Below are 12634 nucleotides of genomic sequence, written 5' to 3'. Positions count from 1 at the left end.
GACCTTAGTGCTGTGGGTGGACCTTAGTACTGTAGGTGGACCTCAGTGCTGAAGGTGGACCTTAGAGCTGAAGGTGGACCTTAGTGCTGAAGGTGGACCTCAGTGCTGAAGGTGGACCTTAGTGCTGAAGGTGGACCTTAGTACTGTAGGTGGACCTCAGTGCTGAAGGTGGACCTTAGAGCTGAAGGTGGACCTTAGAGCTGAAGGTGGAGCTGAAGGTGGACCTCAGTGCTGAAGGTGGACCTTAGTGCTGAAGGTGGATCTCAGTGCTGAAGGTGGACCTTAGTGCTGAAGGTGGACTTCAGAGCTGAAGGTGGACCTTAGTGCTGAAGGTGGACCTCAGTGCTGAAGGTGGACCTTAGTGCTGTGGGTGGACCTTAGTACTGTAGGTGGACCTCAGTGCTGAAGGTGGACCTTAGAGCTGAAGGTGGACCTTAGTTCTGAAGGTGGACCTCAGTGCTGAAGGTGGACCTTAGTGCTGAAGGTGGACCTTAGTACTGTAGGTGGACCTCAGTGCTGAAGGTGGACCTTAGAGCTGAAGGTGGACCTTAGTACTGTAGGTGGACCTCAGTGCTGAAGGTGGACCTTAGAGCTGAAGGTGGACCTTAGTGCTGAAGGTGGACCTCAGTGCTGAAGGTGGACCTTAGTGCTGAAGGTGGACCTTAGTACTGTAGGTGGACCTTAGTGCTGAAGGTGGATCTCAGTGCTGAAGGTGGACCTTAGTGCTGAAGGTGGACCTCAGAGCTGAAGGTGGCCCTCAGAGCTGAAGGTGGACCTTAGAGCTGAAGGTGGACCTTAGTACTGTAGGTGGACCTCAGTGCTGAAGGTGGACCTTAGAGCTGAAGGTGGACCTTAGTGCTGAAGGTGGACCTTAGTGCTGAAGGTGGACCTCAGTGCTGAAGGTGGACCTTAGTGCTGAAGGTGGACCTTAGTACTGTAGGTGGACCTCAGTGCTGAAGGTGGACCTTAGAGCTGAAGGTGGACCTTAGTGCTGAAGGTCGACCTCAGTGCTATAGTTGGACCTTAGTGCTGAAGGTGGACCTTAGTGCTGAAGGTGGACCTTAGTGCTGAAGGTGGACCTGAGAGCTGAAGGTGGACCTCAGTGCTGAAGGTGGCCCTCAGAGCTGAAGGTGGACCTTAGTGCTGAAGGTGGACCTTAGTGCTGAAGGTGGACCTGAGAGCTGAAGGTGGACCTCAGTGCTGAAGGTGGACCTTAGTGCTGAAGGTGGATCTCAGTGCTGAAGGTGGACCTTAGTGCTGAAGGTGGACCTTAGTGCTGAAGGTGGACCTCAGAGCTGAAGGTGGACCTTAGTGGTGATGGTGGATCTTAGTGCTGAAGGTGGACCTTAGTGCTGAAGGTGGACCTTAGTGCTGAAGGTGGACCTCAGAGCTGAAGGTGGACCTTAGTGCTGAAGGTGGACCTTAGTGCTGAAGGTGGATCTCAGTGCTGAAGGTGGACCTTAGTGCTGAAGGTGGACCTTAGTGCTGAAGGTGGACCTCAGTGCTGAAGGTGGACCTTGGTGCTGTGGGTGGACCTTAGTACTGTAGGTGGACCTCAGTGCTGAAGGTGGACCTTAGAGCTGAAGGTGGACCTTAGTGCTGAAGGTGGACCTCAGTGCTGAAGGTGGACCTTAGTGCTGAAGGTGGACCTTAGTACTGTAGGTGGACCTCAGTGCTGAAGGTGGACCTTAGAGCTGAAGGTGGACCTTAGTACTGTAGGTGGACCTCAGTGCTGAAGGTGGACCTTAGAGCTGAAGGTGGACCTTAGTGCTGAAGGTGGACCTCAGTGCTGAAGGTGGACCTTAGTGCTGAAGGTGGACCTTAGTACTGTAGGTGGACCTTAGTGCTGAAGGTGGATCTCAGTGCTGAAGGTGGACCTTAGTGCTGAAGTTGGACCTCAGAGCTGAAGGTGGACCTCAGAGCTGAAGGTGGACCTTAGTGGTGATGGTGGATCTTAGTGCTGAAGGTGGACCTTAGTGCTGAAGGTGGACCTTAGTGCTGAAGGTGGACCTCAGAGCTGAAGGTGGACCTTAGTGCTGAAGGTGGACCTTAGTGCTGAAGGTGGATCTCAGTGCTGAAGGTGGACCTTAGTGCTGAAGGTGGACCTTAGTGCTGAAGGTGGACCTCAGTGCTGAAGGTGGACCTCAGTGCTGTGGGTGGACCTTAGTACTGTAGGTGGACCTCAGTGCTGAAGGTGGACCTTAGAGCTGAAGGTGGACCTTAGTGCTGAAGGTGGACCTCAGTGCTGAAGGTGGACCTTAGTGCTGAAGGTGGACCTTAGTACTGTAGGTGGACCTCAGTGCTGAAGGTGGACCTTAGTGCTGAAGGTGGACCTCAGAGCTGAAGGTGGACCTCAGAGCTGAAGGTGGACCTTAGTGCTGAAGGTGGATCTTAGTGCTGAAGGTGGATCTCAGCACTGAGGTGGACCTCAGTGCTGAAGGTGGACTTTAGTGCTGTGGGTGGACCTTAGTACTGTAGGTGGACCTCAGTGCTGAAGGTGGACCTTAGAGCTGAAGGTGGACCTTAGTGCTGAAGGTGGACCTCAGTGCTGAAGGTGGACCTTAGTGCTGAAGGTGGACCTTAGTACTGTAGGTGGACCTCAGTGCTGAAGGTGGACCTTAGAGCTGAAGGTGGACCTTAGAGCTGAAGGTGGAGCTGAAGGTGGACCTCAGTGCTGAAGGTGGACCTTAGTGCTGAAGGTGGATCTCAGTGCTGAAGGTGGACCTTAGTGCTGAAGGTGGACCTCAGAGCTGAAGGTGGACCTTAGTGCTGAAGGTGGACCTCAGTGCTGAAGGTGGACCTTAGTGCTGTGGGTGGACCTTAGTACTGTAGGTGGACCTCAGTGCTGAAGGTGGACCTTAGAGCTGAAGGTGGACCTTAGTTCTGAAGGTGGACCTCAGTGCTGAAGGTGGACCTTAGTGCTGAAGGTGGACCTTAGTACTGTAGGTGGACCTCAGTGCTGAAGGTGGACCTTAGAGCTGAAGGTGGACCTTAGTACTGTAGGTGGACCTCAGTGCTGAAGGTGGACCTTAGAGCTGAAGGTGGACCTTAGTGCTGAAGGTGGACCTCAGTGCTGAAGGTGGACCTTAGTGCTGAAGGTGGACCTTAGTACTGTAGGTGGACCTTAGTGCTGAAGGTGGATCTCAGTGCTGAAGGTGGACCTTAGTGCTGAAGGTGGACCTCAGAGCTGAAGGTGGCCCTCAGAGCTGAAGGTGGACCTTAGTGCTGAAGGTGGACCTTAGTGCTGAAGGTGGACCTGAGAGCTGAAGGTGGACCTCAGTGCTGAAGGTGGACCTTAGTGCTGAAGGTGGATCTCAGTGCTGAAGGTGGACCTTAGTGCTGAAGGTGGACCTGAGAGCTGAAGGTGGACCTCAGTGCTGAAGGTGGACCTTAGTGCTGAAGGTGGACCTTAGTACTGTAGGTGGACCTCAGTGCTGAAGGTGGACCTTAGAGCTGAAGGTGGACCTTAGAGCTGAAGGTGGAGCTGAAGGTGGACCTCAGTGCTGAAGGTGGACCTTAGTGCTGAAGGTGGATCTCAGTGCTGAAGGTGGACCTTAGTGCTGAAGGTGGACCTCAGAGCTGAAGGTGGACCTTAGTGCTGAAGGTGGACCTCAGTGCTGAAGGTGGACCTTAGTGCTGTGGGTGGACCTTAGTACTGTAGGTGGACCTCAGTGCTGAAGGTGGACCTTAGAGCTGAAGGTGGACCTTAGTTCTGAAGGTGGACCTCAGTGCTGAAGGTGGACCTTAGTGCTGAAGGTGGACCTTAGTACTGTAGGTGGACCTCAGTGCTGAAGGTGGACCTTAGAGCTGAAGGTGGACCTTAGTACTGTAGGTGGACCTCAGTGCTGAAGGTGGACCTTAGAGCTGAAGGTGGACCTTAGTGCTGAAGGTGGACCTCAGTGCTGAAGGTGGACCTTAGTGCTGAAGGTGGACCTTAGTACTGTAGGTGGACCTTAGTGCTGAAGGTGGATCTCAGTGCTGAAGGTGGACCTTAGTGCTGAAGGTGGACCTCAGAGCTGAAGGTGGCCCTCAGAGCTGAAGGTGGACCTTAGTGCTGAAGGTGGACCTTAGTGCTGAAGGTGGACCTGAGAGCTGAAGGTGGACCTCAGTGCTGAAGGTGGACCTTAGTGCTGAAGGTGGATCTCAGTGCTGAAGGTGGACCTTAGTGCTGAAGGTGGACCTGAGAGCTGAAGGTGGACCTCAGTGCTGAAGGTGGACCTTAGTGCTGAAGGTGGATCTCAGTGCTGAAGGTGGACCTTAGTGCTGAAGGTGGACCTCAGAGCTGAAGGTGGACCTCAGAGCTGAAGGTGGACCTTAGTGGTGATGGTGGATCTTAGTGCTGAAGGTGGACCTTAGTGCTGAAGGTGGACCTTAGTGCTGAAGGTGGACCTTAGTGCTGAAGGTGGACCTTAGTGCTGAAGGTGGACCTTAGTACTGTAGGTGGACCTTAGTGCTGAAGGTGGATCTCAGTGCTGAAGGTGGACCTTAGTGCTGAAGGTGGACCTGAGAGCTGAAGGTGGACCTCAGTGCTGAAGGTGGACCTTAGTGGTGATGGTGGATCTTAGTGCTGAAGGTGGACCTTAGTGCTGAAGGTGGACCTTAGTGCTGAAGGTGGACCTTAGTACTGTAGGTGGACCTTAGTGCTGAAGGTGGATCTCAGTGCTGAAGGTGGACCTTAGTGCTGAAGGTGGACCTCAGAGCTGAAGGTGGCCCTCAGAGCTGAAGGTGGACCTTAGTGCTGAAGGTGGACCTGAGAGCTGAAGGTGGACCTCAGTGCTGAAGGTGGACCTTAGTGCTGAAGGTGGATCTCAGTGCTGAAGGTGGACCTTAGTGCTGAAGGTGGACCTCAGAGCTGAAGGTGGACCTCAGAGCTGAAGGTGGACCTTAGTGGTGATGGTGGATCTTAGTGCTGAAGGTGGACCTTAGTGCTGAAGGTGGACCTTAGTGCTGAAGGTGGACCTCAGAGCTGAAGGTGGACCTTAGTGCTGAAGGTGGACCTTAGTGCTGAAGGTGGATCTCAGTGCTGAAGGTGGACCTTAGTGCTGAAGGTGGACCTTAGTGCTGAAGGTGGACCTCAGTGCTGAAGGTGGACCTTGGTGCTGTGGGTGGACCTTAGTACTGTAGGTGGACCTCAGTGCTGAAGGTGGACCTTAGAGCTGAAGGTGGACCTTAGTGCTGAAGGTGGACCTCAGTGCTGAAGGTGGACCTTAGTGCTGAAGGTGGACCTTAGTACTGTAGGTGGACCTCAGTGCTGAAGGTGGACCTTAGAGCTGAAGGTGGACCTTAGAGCTGAAGGTGGAGCTGAAGGTGGACCTCAGTGCTGAAGGTGGACCTTAGTGCTGAAGGTGGATCTCAGTGCTGAAGGTGGACCTTAGTGCTGAAGGTGGACCTCAGAGCTGAAGGTGGACCTTAGTGCTGAAGGTGGACCTCAGTGCTGAAGGTGGACCTTAGTGCTGTGGGTGGACCTTAGTACTGTAGGTGGACCTCAGTGCTGAAGGTGGACCTTAGAGCTGAAGGTGGACCTTAGTACTGTAGGTGGACCTCAGTGCTGAAGGTGGACCTTAGAGCTGAAGGTGGACCTTAGTGCTGAAGGTGGACCTCAGTGCTGAAGGTGGACCTTAGTGCTGAAGGTGGATCTCAGTGCTGAAGGTGGACCTTAGTGCTGAAGGTGGACCTTAGTGCTGAAGGTGGACCTCAGAGCTGAAGGTGGACCTTAGTGGTGATGGTGGATCTTAGTGCTGAAGGTGGACCTTAGTGCTGAAGGTGGACCTTAGTGCTGAAGGTGGACCTCAGTGCTGTAGTTGGACCTTAGTGCTGAAGGTGGATCTCAGTGCTGAAGGTGGACCTTAGTGCTGAAGGTGGACCTTAGTGCTGAAGGTGGACCTCAGAGCTGAAGGTGGACCTTAGTGGTGATGGTGGACCTCAGTGCTGAAGGTGGACCTTAGTGCTGTGGGTGGACCTTAGTACTGTAGGTGGACCTCAGTGCTGAAGGTGGACCTTAGAGCTGAAGGTGGACCTTAGTTCTGAAGGTGGACCTCAGTGCTGAAGGTGGACCTTAGTGCTGAAGGTGGACCTGAGAGCTGAAGGTGGACCTCAGTGCTGAAGGTGGACCTTAGTGCTGAAGGTGGATCTCAGTGCTGAAGGTGGACCTTAGTGCTGAAGGTGGACCTCAGAGCTGAAGGTGGACCTCAGAGCTGAAGGTGGACCTTAGTGGTGATGGTGGATCTTAGTGCTGAAGGTGGACCTTAGTGCTGAAGGTGGACCTTAGTGGTGATGGTGGATCTTAGTGCTGAAGGTGGACCTTAGTGCTGAAGGTGGACCTTAGTGCTGAAGGTGGACCTCAGAGCTGAAGGTGGACCTTAGTGCTGAAGGTGGACCTTAGTGCTGAAGGTGGACCTTAGTACTGTAGGTGGACCTTAGTGCTGAAGGTGGATCTCAGTGCTGAAGGTGGACCTTAGTGCTGAAGGTGGACCTGAGAGCTGAAGGTGGACCTCAGTGCTGAAGGTGGACCTTAGTGGTGATGGTGGATCTTAGTGCTGAAGGTGGACCTTAGTGCTGAAGGTGGACCTTAGTGCTGAAGGTGGACCTTAGTACTGTAGGTGGACCTTAGTGCTGAAGGTGGATCTCAGTGCTGAAGGTGGACCTTAGTGCTGAAGGTGGACCTCAGAGCTGAAGGTGGCCCTCAGAGCTGAAGGTGGACCTTAGTGCTGAAGGTGGACCTTAGTGCTGAAGGTGGACCTGAGAGCTGAAGGTGGACCTCAGTGCTGAAGGTGGACCTTAGTGCTGAAGGTGGATCTCAGTGCTGAAGGTGGACCTTAGTGCTGAAGGTGGACCTCAGAGCTGAAGGTGGACCTCAGAGCTGAAGGTGGACCTTAGTGGTGATGGTGGATCTTAGTGCTGAAGGTGGACCTTAGTGCTGAAGGTGGACCTTAGTGCTGAAGGTGGACCTCAGAGCTGAAGGTGGACCTTAGTGCTGAAGGTGGACCTTAGTGCTGAAGGTGGATCTCAGTGCTGAAGGTGGACCTTAGTGCTGAAGGTGGACCTTAGTGCTGAAGGTGGACCTCAGTGCTGAAGGTGGACCTTGGTGCTGTGGGTGGACCTTAGTACTGTAGGTGGACCTCAGTGCTGAAGGTGGACCTTAGAGCTGAAGGTGGACCTTAGTGCTGAAGGTGGACCTCAGTGCTGAAGGTGGACCTTAGTGCTGAAGGTGGACCTTAGTACTGTAGGTGGACCTCAGTGCTGAAGGTGGACCTTAGAGCTGAAGGTGGACCTTAGAGCTGAAGGTGGAGCTGAAGGTGGACCTCAGTGCTGAAGGTGGACCTTAGTGCTGAAGGTGGATCTCAGTGCTGAAGGTGGACCTTAGTGCTGAAGGTGGACCTCAGAGCTGAAGGTGGACCTTAGTGCTGAAGGTGGACCTCAGTGCTGAAGGTGGACCTTAGTGCTGTGGGTGGACCTTAGTACTGTAGGTGGACCTCAGTGCTGAAGGTGGACCTTAGAGCTGAAGGTGGACCTTAGTTCTGAAGGTGGACCTCAGTGCTGAAGGTGGACCTTAGTGCTGAAGGTGGACCTTAGTACTGTAGGTGGACCTCAGTGCTGAAGGTGGACCTTAGAGCTGAAGGTGGACCTTAGTACTGTAGGTGGACCTCAGTGCTGAAGGTGGACCTTAGAGCTGAAGGTGGACCTTAGTGCTGAAGGTGGACCTCAGTGCTGAAGGTGGACCTTAGTACTGTAGGTGGACCTCAGTGCTGAAGGTGGACCTTAGAGCTGAAGGTGGACCTTAGTGCTGAAGGTGGACCTCAGTGCTGAAGGTGGATCTCAGTGCTGAAGGTGGACCTTAGTGCTGAAGGTGGACCTCAGTGCTGAAGGTGGACCTTAGTGCTGAAAGTGGACCTTAGTGCTGTAGGTGGACCTCAATGCTGAAGGTGGACCTTAGTGCTGAAGGTGGACCTTAGTGCTGAAGGTGGACCTTAGTGCTGAAGGTAGCAGTACTTCAGAGTACTTCACCCTGCAGCAGTACTTCAGAGTACTTCAGCCTGCAGCAGTACTTCAGAGTATTTCACCCTGCAGCAGTACTACAGAGTACTTCACCTGCAACAGTACTTCAGAGTACTTCAGCCTGTAGCAGTACTACAGATTACTTCCCCTTGCAACAGTACTACAGAGTACTTCCCCCTGCAGCAGTTCTACAGAGTAATTTAGCCTGCAGCAGTATAACAGAATACTTCAGCCTGCAGCAGTACTACAGAGTACTTCATCCTGCAGCAGTACGTCAGAGTACTTCATCCTGCAGTAGTACTACAGAGTACTTCATCCTGCAGCAGTACTTCAGAGTACTTCAGCCTGCAGCAGTACTACAGAGTACTTCACCTGCAGCAGTACTACAGAGTACTTCATCCTTCAGCAGTACTTCAGAGTACTTCATCCTTCAGCAGTACTTCAGAGTACTTCAGCCTGCAGCAGTACTACAGAGTACTAAATCCTTCAGCAGTACTTCAGAGTACTTCATCCTTCAGCAGTACTTCAGAGTACTTCAGCAGCAGCAGTACTACAGAGTACTTCATCCTTCAGCAGTACTTCAGAGTACTTCATCCTTCAGCAGTACTTCAGAGTACTTCAGCAGCAGCAGTACTACAGAGTACTTCATCCTTCAGCAGTACTTCAGAGTACTTCATCCTGCAGCAGTACTTCAGAGTACTTCATCCTGCAGCAGTACTTCAGAGTACTTCATCCTTCAGCAGTACTTCAGAGTACTTCAGCAGCAGCAGTACTACAGAGTACTTCATCCTTCAGCAGTACTTCAGAGTGATTCAGCCTGCAGCAGTACTTCAGAGTACTTCATCCTGCAGCAGTACTTCAGAGTACTTCATCCTGCAGCAGTACTTCAGAGTACTTCATCCTGCAGCAGTACTTCAGAGTACTTCATCCTGCAGCAGTACTACAGAGTACTTCATCCTTCAGCAGCACTTCAGAGTGATTCAGCCTGCAGCAGTACTACAGAATACTTCAGCCTACAGCAGTACTACAGAGTACTTCATCCTGCAGCAGTACTTCAGAGTACTTCATCCTGCAGCAGTACTTCAGAGTACTTCATCCTGCAGCAGTACTACAGAGTATTTCATCCTTCAGCAGCACTTCAGAGTGATTCAGCCTGCAGCAGTACTACAGAATACTTCAGCAGCAGCAGTACTACAGAGTACTTCACCCTGCAGCAGTACTACAGAGTACTTCATCCTGCAGTAGTACTACAGAGTACTTCATCCTGCAGCAGTACTTCAGAGTACTTCATCCTGCAGCAGTACTTCAGAGTACTTCATCCTGCAGCAGTACTACAGAATACTTCATCCTGCAGCAGTACTTCAGAGTGATTATGCCTACAGCAGTACTTCAGAGTACTTCATCCTGCAGTAGTACTTCAGAGTACTTCATCCTGCAGCAGTACTTCAGAGTACTTCACCCTGCAGCAGTACTTCAGAGTACTTCACCCTGCAGCAGTACTTCAGAGTACTTCAGCAGCAGCAGTACTACAGAGTACTTCACCCTGCAGCAGTACTTCAGAGTACTTCACCCTGCAGCAGTACTTCAGAGTGATTCATCCTGCAGCAGTACTTCAGAGTACTTCACCCTGCAGCAGTACTTCAGAGTACTTCACCCTGCAGCAGTACTTCAGAGTGATTCATCCTGCAGCAGTACTACAGAGTACTTCATCCTGCAGCAGTATTTCAGAGTACTTCATCCTGCAGCAGTACTTCAGAGTGATTCACCCTGTAGCAGTACTTCAGAGTGATTCAGCCTGCAGCAGTACTTCAGAGTACTTCACCCTGCAGCAGTACTTCAGAGTACTTCATCCTGCAGCAGTACTTCAGAGTGATTCACCCTGTAGCAGTACTTCAGAGTGATTCAGCCTGCAGCAGTACTACAGAATACTTCACCCTGCAGCAGTACTTCAGAGTACTACATCCTGCATCAGTACTACAGAATACTTCACCCTGCAGCAGTACTTCAGAATACTTCACCCTGCAGCAGTACTTCAGAGTGATTCATCCTGCAGCAGTACTTCAGAGTACTTCACCCTGCAGCAGTACTTCAGAGTACTTCACCCTGCAGCAGTACTTCAGAGTACTTCATCCTGCAGCAGTACTACAGAGTGATTCATCCCGCAGCAGTACTACAGAGTACTTCATCCTGCAGCAGTACTACAGAGTACTTCACCCTGCAGCAGTACTTCAGAGTACTTCATCCTGCAGCAGTACTTCAGAGTACTTCATCCTGCAGCAGTACTTCAGAGTACTTAATCCTGCAGCAGTACTTCAGAGTACTTCATCCTGCAGCAGTACTTCAGAGTGATTCATCCCGCAGCAGTACTACAGAGTACTTCATCCTGCAGCAGTACTACAGAGTACTTCACCCTGCAGCAGTACTTCAGAGTACTTCATCCTGCAGCAGTACTTCAGAGTACTTAATCCTGCAGCAGTACTTCAGAGTACTTCATCCTGCAGCAGTACTTCAGAGTGATTCATCCCGCAGCAGTACTACAGAGTACTTCATCCTGCAGCAGTACTACAGAGTACTTCACCCTGCAGCAGTACTTCAGAGTACTTCATCCTGCAGCAGTACTTCAGAGTGATTCATCCCGCAGCAGTACTACAGAGTACTTCATCCTGCAGCAGTACTACAGAGTACTTCACCCTGCAGCAGTACTACAGAGTACTTCATCCTGCAGCAGTACTTCAGAGTACTTCATCCTGCAGCAGTACTTCAGAGTGATTCATCCTGCAGCAGTACTACAGAGTACTTCATCCTGCAGCAGTATTACAGAGTACTTCATCCTGCAGCAGTACTTCAGAGTACTTCATCCTGCAGCAGTACTTCAGAGTGATTCATCCCGCAGCAGTACTACAGAGTACTTCATCCTGCAGCAGTACTACAGAGTACTTCACCCTGCAGCAGTACTTCAGAGTACTTCATCCTGCAGCAGTACTTCAGAGTACTTAATCCTGCAGCAGTACTTCAGAGTACTTCATCCTGCAGCAGTACTTCAGAGTGATTCATCCCGCAGCAGTACTACAGAGTACTTCATCCTGCAGCAGTATTACAGAGTACTTCATCCTGCAGCAGTACTTCAGAGTGATTCACCCTGTAGCAGTACTTCAGAGTGATTCAGCCTGCAGCAGTACTTCAGAGTACTTCATCCTGCAGCAGTACTTCAGAGTACTTCATCCTGCAGCAGTACTTCAGAGTACTTCATCCTGCAGCAGTACTTCAGAGTACTTCATCCTGCAGCAGTACTACAGAGTACTTCATCCTGCAGCAGTACTACAGAGTACTTCACCCTGCAGCAGTACTTCAGAGTACTTCAGCCTGCAGCAGTACTTCAGAGTACTTCATCCTGCAGCAGTACTACAGAGTACTTCATCCTGCAGCAGTATTACAGAGTACTTCATCCTGCAGCAGTACTTCAGAGTGATTCACCCTGTAGCAGTACTTCAGAGTGATTCAGCCTGCAGCAGTACTTCAGAGTACTTCATCCTGCAGCAGTACTTCAGAGTACTTCATCCTGCAGCAGTACTTCAGAGTACTTCATCCTGCAGCAGTACTACAGAGTACTTCATCCTGCAGCAGTACTACAGAGTACTTCACCCTGCAGCAGTACTACAGAGTACTTCACCTGCAGCAGTACTACAGAGTACTTCATCCTTCAGCAGTACTTCAGAGTACTTCATCCTGCAGCAGTACTACAGAGTACTTCACCCTGCAGCAGTACTTCAGAGTACTTCATCCTGCAGCAGTACTTCAGAGTACTTAATCCTGCAGCAGTACTTCAGAGTACTTCATCCTGCAGCAGTACTTCAGAGTGATTCATCCCGCAGCAGTACTACAGAGTACTTCATCCTGCAGCAGTATTACAGAGTACTTCATCCTGCAGCAGTACTTCAGAGTGATTCACCCTGTAGCAGTACTTCAGAGTGATTCAGCCTGCAGCAGTACTTCAGAGTACTTCATCCTGCAGCAGTACTTCAGAGTACTTCATCCTGCAGCAGTACTTCAGAGTACTTCATCCTGCAGCAGTACTTCAGAGTACTTCATCCTGCAGCAGTACTACAGAGTACTTCATCCTGCAGCAGTACTACAGAGTACTTCACCCTGCAGCAGTACTTCAGAGTACTTCAGCCTGCAGCAGTACTTCAGAGTACTTCATCCTGCAGCAGTACTTCAGAGTGATTCATCCCGCAGCAGTACTACAGAGTACTTCATCCTGCAGCAGTATTACAGAGTACTTCATCCTGCAGCAGTACTTCAGAGTGATTCACCCTGTAGCAGTACTTCAGAGTGATTCAGCCTGCAGCAGTACTTCAGAGTACTTCATCCTGCAGCAGTACTTCAGAGTACTTCATCCTGCAGCAGTACTTCAGAGTACTTCATCCTGCAGCAGTACTACAGAGTACTTCATCCTGCAGCAGTACTACAGAGTACTTCACCCTGCAGCAGTACTTCAGAGTACTTCATCCTGCAGCAGTACTACAGAGTACTTCACCCTGCAGCAGTATTACAGAGTACTTCATCCTGCAGCAGTACTTCAGAGTACTTCATCCTGCAGCAGTACTTCAGAGTGATTCATCCCGCAGCAGTACTACAG

This window comes from Fundulus heteroclitus, unplaced genomic scaffold, assembly GCF_011125445.2.
Source record: "Fundulus heteroclitus isolate FHET01 unplaced genomic scaffold, MU-UCD_Fhet_4.1 scaffold_41, whole genome shotgun sequence".
Lineage (NCBI taxonomy): Eukaryota > Metazoa > Chordata > Actinopteri > Cyprinodontiformes > Fundulidae > Fundulus > Fundulus heteroclitus.
This window is presented reverse-complemented; position numbering follows the sequence as displayed.